The following is a 9,716-nucleotide window of genomic DNA, read 5'->3' as shown; positions in this document are numbered from 1 at the left end:
ACTTTTCAAAAGTGCAATTAAATGTGTTAAGAAACATTAACCCACAGGGCCTATATCACTCCCAGTATACTATACAAGATGAAAACTAGATCTGATCCTTACTGTCATTTATGTAATAAATCTACAGTTGGTTCTTACTTGCATATGTTTTGGGAATGCCCAGTGTTGGTTCCTTTTTGGAAATTTGTATGTTCTGTTCTTTCGGATTTCCTGCACTTGGATATACCTCGAGATCCCCTGCTTTTTCTATTGTTAGACGATTCCATTCTCCAGCTAAATGCTCATCAAAAAGGGACCTTATCAGCTGCAAGTACTGCTGCCAAAAAGACTATTTTGAAGTTATGGATAGAACCATCCATTCCCACAACTTCTACCTGGCTATCATACTTCAGAGACATTGCCTTGCTGGAAGGTACCACTGCCAGGCTCAACGGCGCAAAAGACAACACTATTCGGAGTTGGGCAAATATTGCTGTGATGTTGCTAGATAGGCTGGAAAGTTGACATTACTGCTATGCATACTGTATATGAATTTTATTTCTTTTATTTTTCTTCCTCTCCTTTGGTACAAGTGGACAGCTTCATGGCATCTGTTTGTACATAGTTCTCTGGAACTGTGAATTGTGATATATGTTTCTGATGTTAAACTAAATCTGAATAAAACATTAGCCCTTTAAGTGTACTTAAGTAGATAATCTATATGTTAATTGCATATATACAAGGCATATATATTGTTTTTAGATTTAAAGTACACTACAAGAGCACTTAAGTGTACTTCTTTTTTACATGACATACAGCTCAGTTGATTGTCTCAAAAAAACCTGACTGAAGAACTGTGCACTCAGATGACAGTTTCAAAATCAAGCAACTGCCACTGAGATAAACAGAAATGAGTAGTGTTTATCTGATGTTGAATGTATCTTGTTAATGTTCCTGGTGTTAGAGCTTGAATCTCTAAGGAATCCTGATTTAAGTTGCTGTTATCGTGTTAATCATCCTGTTTCACTTCTAAACTGCTGCACTCTATCTGTCTTTGAGTCATGGTTGTTACAAGCAGAAATTAGGTCACATCTTCATTCTGGTTATTGACCAGAACAGACCGGTTATCAGAACAATGGATGGACAGGGTAAAATCTCTCGGATGACTGACTCCTTTTCCTCCAGACTACAATTTTTTTACGATGTGACTTAGAGACAGCCTATGTGAATGCAGATGGCCTCTTTAAAATGTATGGCCTCCGGTCAGATCTGGAGAGTGCTAATCCGCCTTTCCATTTCCTCCACCGCTGTCTTTTATCTTCTGATGTCCAGATGGAAGTAGGAGCGTAAATGCCAGGCCGCCATGCACTATCCAGTGTTTCACATATTCTCTCAGTCTTCATCTTTTCAGGTCACTAACCAGGTGGTTAGGTAGCATCCTCCAAAACTTTGATGTTTGTGATGTTTTGGCTCCAGACTGCTCATTTGATGTGTGAATCTTCTGAGCCAGAAAAGTTCAGGGATAAAGGGAAAGGGCACATTCTTAGTTTTACTTTTGGTGATGTTTTCGGCACTGTGTCTGAACTCAGAATAGCTTGATAAAGACAAGTGTTTGATGTGTTTTCTTCTCTTGAACTCATGCTATCTGATCCCCTTCAGTATCATTAAATCTCCAAGCTCCCTTGATGAGTGTGTGTGTGTGTGTGTGTGTGTGTGTGTGTGTGTGTGTGTGTGTGTGTGCGTGCGTGCGTGCGTGCGTGCGTGCGTGCGTGCGTGCGTGTGTATGTTTTCCTACAACTCTTGAAGGGAAAAATAAAATATGTGACTTTGGCTGGTATAAAAAGTTATAAAGCAGTTTTCATCTTCGTTGAATTTAGATATAATCAAACTACCAAATAAGATGTGGATAACATTTACTCTCTCACTCTATTTTTCATAAGCTCATAGTATTTATTTCATTAAATCCATTATTATTAATTTACATACACTAATTAGGCTTATTGATTGACACATCATGATATCCGTGTATATTCCTGTTTTTGTTTTCTCTTGAAAGCTTGAGACTGATGATTTTTCATAATTTCATTCTTTCTTTCTTTCTTTCTTTCTTTCTTTCTTTCTTTCTTTCTTTCTTTCTTTCTTTCTTTCTTTCTTATGAGAGCTATTTGAGATAGTGATGTGTTTTGACTAATCTACAAATGTAGCTGACCTTGGAACAAGTGCCCTGCAATTGGTGTTTTATATCACTTGTTGCTTGAGACAAATGTCCTAAAATAGTCAAATATTTCCCATAAACAAAAAAAATATTACACATTAGATGTGACTGGACTGTAAAAACACTAATTATTGCACTCAAATATTGGATAGATGTTCATTTATTGAAGCGCTAGGCATCTCAGAACTGAACATTAAATGAGGGGGTGCAAATAAAGTTGCTTCAAAAGGTTCTTCAAGCGATGCCATAGAAGAACCCTTTTTGGTTCCACAAAGAACCATTTAGTCAAAGGTTCTTTAAAGAACCATCTCTTTCTTACCTTTTTATAATCTGAAGAACCTTCTTTCGCCACAAAGAACCTTTTGAGCTCATAGTATTTATTTCATTAAATCCATTATTATTAATTTACATACACTAATTAGGCTTATTGATTGACACATCATGATATCCGTGTATATTCCTGTTTTTGTTTTCTCTTGAAAGCTTGAGACTGTCTTTCTTTCTTTCTTTCTTTCTTTCTTTCTTTCTTTCTTTCTTTCTTTCTTTCTTATGAGAGCTATTTGAGATAGTGATGTGTTTTGACTAATCTACAAATGTAGCTGACCTTGGAACAAGTGCCCTGCAATTGGTGTTTTATATCACTTGTTGCTTGAGACAAATGTCCTAAAATAGTCAAATATTTCCCATAAACAAAAAAAATATTACACATTAGATGTGACTGGACTGTAAAAACACTAATTATTGCACTCAAATATTGGATAGATGTTCATTTATTGAAGCGCTAGGCATCTCAGAACTGAACATTAAATGAGGGGGTGCAAATAAAGTTGCTTCAAAAGGTTCTTCAAGCGATGCCATAGAAGAACCCTTTTTGGTTCCACAAAGAACCATTTAGTCAAAGGTTCTTTAAAGAACCATCTCTTTCTTACCTTTTTATAATCTGAAGAACCTTCTTTCGCCACAAAGAACCTTTTGTGAAACAGAAAGGTTCTTCAGATGTTAAAGGTTCTTTATGGAACCATTTAGACAAAAAAGGTTCTTCTATGGCATCGTGAAGCACCTTTATTTTTAAGAGTGTACTATGTCAAAATTGTTGTGTATATTTCTAAGGCCTCTAAATTATCAACTTGATCAACTTGATCACACATAATCAAAGCCAAAAAACATGTTGTGCATCTTCTGCATGCTTTCAGTCCTATGATTGGTAATTCATAGTTTTTAGCAAGTAAAAGGCCTTTTAGTGTTTGTTTGTATATTTATTTATTACTATGAAATCTATGATGCATTTTATGAAGTCAACGCAAGAATAACTTTTATTTTGTTAGTAATATTTCAAGATTAAAGGTCTTTGCAGACTGAGTCCGAAATTCTCGTCCGAAAGTTTTGCATATTAACAAATAAATACAACCTCACGTTGTGCAAATCATGTTCACACACTGCCTCTTAAACCTTCATCCGTCATAAAAAAAATCAGATCAGGTCCAATTTTCGGTGTTTTCACATATGTAGCAAGCATTTTGATAGGAAAGGATGATGAATATGAAAATATTAAGAAAAAATAAGAAACTGCATACGAAAATGTCAGACTCGGTGTGCAAGGAACTTAACACTTACTGGACTGAAGCAGCTTAGGTTTACTATTATTATCCATACAACATTTTTTTTTTTAAATGTATCAAATATGACACAACAGGCTGTTTTGGCCCCAACAATAAAAATGACAGTTTTGATTATAAAACAAAGCATTTAAATAAAATTTTAATATATGTAACCCTGTCTGTGAAATCCAGGCTAAAGTCTCAAAATTTAATTGAGATAACAAGCATCAAAGTTTGATTTCAACCATTAATGTTTGACATGTCCTTACTTAGTCTACATTAAAGGTATCAAGGTTATATTTTCACAGAATGTTCTTTGCATTATGAAGAATGATTTTATGTAGAAAACAGTAAATCACAAATAAATGACTAAAGCTGGATTTTCACAGGCAGGGTCGCACACACACACACACACACACACACATACTTTACATATGTTGGTTTTTATGGTTTACGGGGACTCTCCATATAATGGTTTTTATGCTATACAAACTGTGTTTTCTATCATCCTACACCTAAACCTACTCCTCACAGGAAACTTTGTGAATTTTTAGATTTTCAAAAAAATAAAAATAACTCACTCTGTATGATTTATAAGCCTTTTTAATTACATGGACACCAAAAGTGTCCTCATAAATCACCTGTAATTTGTAATACCTATGTCATACCCATGCCGTTTTACAAATTTGTATCTTCATAAACCACATAAACAAGCACACAAACACACACACACAGGTTTGTTTTTGTGAAGAGTGGGGACATCCTATAGGTGTAATGGTTTTTATACTGTACAGACCGTATATTCTATTGCCCTACACCAACCCTACCCCTAAACCTACCCCTCACAGGAAACTTTCTGCTATTTCAGATTTTCAATACACTCCATTCTGTGTGATTTATAAGCGTTTTGAAAAGTGGGGACATGGGGTAATGTCCTGAAAAGTCACCTTTTCCTTGTAATACCTATGTCATACCTTTATCATTATGCACACACACACACACACACACACACTATATTTGTCTAAAGGTTCAAACTCTTCTATTTCTATTATTACTATTATTTCATATGTTTGGCTTTAGATGGTTAAATTCTGTTAATAAAATATTTTTCTCTGTTCTCAAATGGGTGGATTATACTCTGTCCACTTGTTCTTTAAACGCATCAATCAAAAGTTTGATCCGGAACATTTAGGGAGGCAAAACTGCTTAGATGGCAGAAAATTGTTGTGAGTGTGCATTTTCCTCTATAATCTCTTGGGATATTTTAAACACGAGATCAAAACCTTCAAGTACTTTAGGGTCATATTTGCTGTGAGAGGGAGGGAAGTAATCACCTATAAATGTACTGCAATGCTGTTAGTTTGAAAGATTAATCAATATCCTTCTGCATCTCTTCCTCTCTGAAAGGTTTTGCTGCTCCAAGCAAATAACATAACAAACATCTTACCCGATATGACAAAATGGAAATGACTATTTAATATTACATACACTTGCACCCATCCATTAAAGCTTGTAAACATATACCGCTATGGTATTTATCTCCAATTCATATCTTCGATTTTGGCAAAGGTACAGTACATCGCTGATAAGCTACAAAAAGTCTTTTGCAACCTTAGTGAACTTGCAAACAGCTCCAACAACTCTAAGCACTATATCCTTCTATATAATGTGTCTTGAAGTTATTTAATGCATTGAGAGTTGGTTTTGATTATGGTATTGTTTGCAGCAGACACTACAGAGTTGATGAGCTTTATTATATGGTTACCGTACAACATCAAATTACACATCAGCGGCCCCAGACGAACTCACTGGTTTACATACAGATTTACACACTGAAAGCAACAAGTGTCAGTCTCTTGGGTTTGCAAGCACAATTTATACTCGCAGTGGAAATACAGAAAAGAAAATGATTCTGAGATTTGAGATATGAGCAAATATGTCATACTGCAGTATTTTTCTGGAGTGTCATATATATAGTCACCTGCACTGCAGAACATCATAGCTTTCATTTATTACTATAGCTTTTTTAACTGCACGAGCAATGAGATAAACCATCTCTCAACTACTAAGGCAATAACACAAATGTCTGTCACAACAATCATAGTACAGATTAATATAGATTATAAGTTATACCAGAACAATGAACACAAGCCTGAATATGACACTCTTTAAGATTCAACAAAGCAAATTCACAACATATATGTTTAACCAATGCTCAATGCTTCAATCCTCAAAGAAAAGAAAAAAGCTCAGTTTTGGACAGTCAACACACACACACACACACACACACACATTCAAGTCTCAAATTCTGTGCTTAAGGACTATTATAAGTCATTAAGTCAGCTACACATTTATGAAAACATGCACACATAGTTTTAAGGCATTGGTGGCCTAAAGTCTGTAGTGTTCCACTTTTCCATTTACTCTTGTTTTCTTAATTTTTTTTAATTATTATTCTAGTTTTGTTTACACAATACACAGATTAAATTTAAAATCCTTTCAAATTCGTACAGTATTACACAAAAGTAATAAAATGTTATCAGAGCTGATAGCATAACTATTATTCATTAAAAATAATAATAATAATAATCTTCTTAACCTGAAATATCAGATAAACAATATCAGACATGCAGACCAGCATAAATCCAGAAGGAGGGGAGGACACACATTTTCATTTGTTTGGTTGATTTTTTCCCTCTTAATCAGAAGACTAATCCTTTGTAGTTCAGCAATAACTTGTAGGTAGAAAACTTTAAATTTAAGCCTGTGGGAGGGTAATAAAATAAAAATGACGATGTACAGTCTATCGTGTATTTGAGTTTTCTGTGACTAGCCAACAGCGACAACCAGTTGCAACACAAGGTTTTCTCCTAGGACTCTAGATGACTTGGAGACACACTTATGTAGGGCGTATGGCTATGGAGTTGGTGACAGAATCCATCCTTTCATTCAGGAAATGTTCTATGAAACGTGTCACCACATTTGCTGGGGTGGAGATAGTGCATGGATTTCAGTAAATGTAATAAATTCCTCTAGACGTCTGGCTACAGTTCGAAGCCTCTGGAGGTGCTTACAGCTCCAGGCAATCAGGAACAACACTCATATGCTTCACAAGACTATTTTTAAACTTCAGAACACCTTTAGACAACATCTTTTATTACTACTATTTTTTTATATATTTTTTGTCAGTTAAGGCCCGTTCACACCAAGGATGATAACTATAACGGTAATGATACATATATAGTTTTTAAATCATTCTAAATTCAAAAGAAAAGTCCACATCACAGCTATAATGACATCAACGCAGAGGAACGATTTTGTTGGAATCACTTCCAGAATTTTTTTTTCCATCTGATGAACAATAAAAACATTAACAGCTAATATTTATAGATAAATATGGTATGGATGCTAATATAGTTATCATTATAGTTATCATTCTTGATGTGTACAGGCCTTTATTCTTTTTATGTATACCATTTACCATTTACATAAATTTAACTTAACAATGTTTATGAATTACTTAAATTTAACTCAATGTTCTGTCCCTGCTAAGTTATTAAAGGGATAGTTCACCCAAAAATGAAAATTCTGTCATTAATTACTCACCCTCATGTCGTTTCAAACCCATAAGACCTTCGTTCATCTTTGGAAGACAAATTAAGATATTTTTGATGGAATCTGAGAGCTGTCTGACCCTGCATAGACAGCAATACAAATGAAATGTTCCCAAGTCCAGAGACGTAGCAAGGAGATCGGTAAAATAATCCATGTGACATCAGGGGGTCAACCGTAATTTTACGAAGCTACGAGAATACTGTTCGTGCGCAAAAGAAAAAAAAAACGACTTTATTCAACAATTCGTCTCCTCCACATCACCCTGTAGCGCCTTTTTGGAGAGTATCAGCTGGACGTAAACAACGTCTGCTGTTCTGTGTCAGCTACGTAACAGGTGTGGGGCTGATGGAGCGCACAGCGCTGCGAGTTAACGCTGATTGCTCCCCCACGTGCAGCAGACGATGACAGGATCAAAACAAACCACCACGTGTAGCTTACAGAGACAGAACACGGGTGAAAATCAGAAATAAGTTGGTGAGAGGTGCCGACCATGACAGAATCCCTCCCCTCAGGCATGCCTCCATGTCACCATGACGCCGATGGAATTGGTCTATGAGAGCGTGATCCAGTATGTCACGAGCCGGAATCCAGGATCTCTCCTCCGGACCATAACCCTCCCAGTCTACCAGATATTGGTGACACCTACCCCTCACCTCACATCTAGGAGCCATCGTACAGTGCAGGCGGGCAACCCTTCGATGAGTCTGGGAGGCGGAGGGGCCGAGGTCTGGGGTTGGAGGGGGGAGTGAATAACGGGCTTGATTCTAGATAAATGAAATACCGGGTGAATTCTTTAAAGTATGGGAGGAAGTTTGAGTCGAACCGTCACCGGATTAAGCACTTTAGTCATGACATAGGGTCCAATTAATTTAGGTCCCAGTTTACGTGCGGGCAGCTTGAGAGGGATTTCTTGGGTAGACAACCAAACCTTCTGACCGCATACGTAAAGTGGGGGCTTAGAGAGCTGACGATCCGCCGACGTCTTGTTCCTCTCGCCTGTCCGGATAAGGGCTTGTCTGGCGATCCTCCATGTCTGGAGGCATCTTCAAATAAACACATGCACGGATGGAACAATGGCATCGGATTCTTGTGAGAAATAAAGGGGGCTGGTAGGCTAAACAGCACTGGAATGGTGACAATCCCGTAGACGACAAGAACGGGAGGAAGTTATGTGTGTACTCGACCATGGCTAATTTGGAACTCCAAGTCAATGGTTCTGCTGACGCCATGCAATGCAGGACCCTCTCTAAGTCCAGATTGGCCCGCTCGGACTGAACGTTAGCCTGTGGATGGTAACCAGAGGATAGGCTTGCTGTCGCCCCTAGTAATTGATAGAATTCTGTCCAAAATCTAGATGTAAATTGGGGACCACTGTCAGAAACCATGTCCACTGTGAGGCCATGAATGTGGAATACGTGATCAAAGACAATGACCGCTGTCTCCCTCGCTGAAGGTAGTTTGGGAAGGGGAATAAAATGAACTACCTTCGAGAACCTGTCTACCACAGTGAGAATCACGGTATTGCCACTAGACGAGGTAGGCTTGTGAAAAAAGTCCATGACAATGTGGGACCAGGGTCTCGAAGGGATAGGCAGCGGTCGGAAAAGCCCTACTGGGGGCCTATTAGAGCTCTTACCCTCTGCACACACTGGGCAGGCCAATACGAACTCCCGAGCGTCTCGCGCTACCGACAGCCACCAGAACAGCTGCTTAATCAGCGCATGTGTCTGAGCTGCTCCTGGGTGGCAAGCTAGTCCAGAAGAATGGCCCTACTGAAGGATGCTGGTTAGAACTAACTAACAAATAACAGACCCTCGCGGGGATAGTGACGCCATCTAATGCCTCGCGGACCCTGGACTCCACCTCCCAGTTGACCGTCGCAACCACCCGGTTGGGTGGCACGATGGGCACTGGAGAAGAGGATTCAGTCTCAGCTTCGAAGATCCACGAGAGCGCATCAGGTTTACCATTCTTACTCCCCGGGCGATAGGAAATGTTGAAGTTAAAACGCCCGAAAAATAGAGCCCCGCGGGCCTGTCGAGAATTTATTATTTTGGCAGAACGGATGTTTAAGTACGGACTCAAGATTTTTGTGGTCGGTTCAAACCAGAAAGGAACCCCCACACCTTCCAGCCAGTAATGCCACTCCTCCAAAGCCAACTTGACAGCCAGTAACTCCTTATTCCCAATATCATAGTTCCATTCCGAGGGGGTAAGACAATGAGAGAAAAAGGTGCATGGGTGTATCTTGTCGTCAGAAGGTGATCTTTGCGACAAAATAGCCCCAACTCCCACCACTGAAGTTGCCA

At 38.3% G+C, this 9,716-nt stretch overlaps 1 long non-coding RNA gene across 1 annotated transcript; it reads right to left on the bottom strand.

Moving 5' to 3' along the window:
- Positions 1-332: 332 nt before the first annotated feature.
- LOC107602893 (uncharacterized) lies at positions 333-9,544 on the bottom strand. The gene is made up of 3 exons (XR_001611078.1): positions 9,532-9,544; positions 8,980-8,985; positions 333-405 (listed from the first exon to the last, which is right to left on the bottom strand). It is a non-coding gene; the product is annotated as an uncharacterized lncRNA (long non-coding RNA).
- Positions 9,545-9,716: the final 172 nt, after the last annotated feature.

Source organism: Sinocyclocheilus grahami, unplaced genomic scaffold (assembly GCF_001515645.1).
Source record: "Sinocyclocheilus grahami isolate Dianchi unplaced genomic scaffold, SAMN03320097.WGS_v1.1 scaffold337.1, whole genome shotgun sequence".
Classification (NCBI taxonomy): Eukaryota; Metazoa; Chordata; class Actinopteri; order Cypriniformes; family Cyprinidae; genus Sinocyclocheilus; species Sinocyclocheilus grahami.
This window is presented reverse-complemented; position numbering and strand designations above follow the sequence as displayed.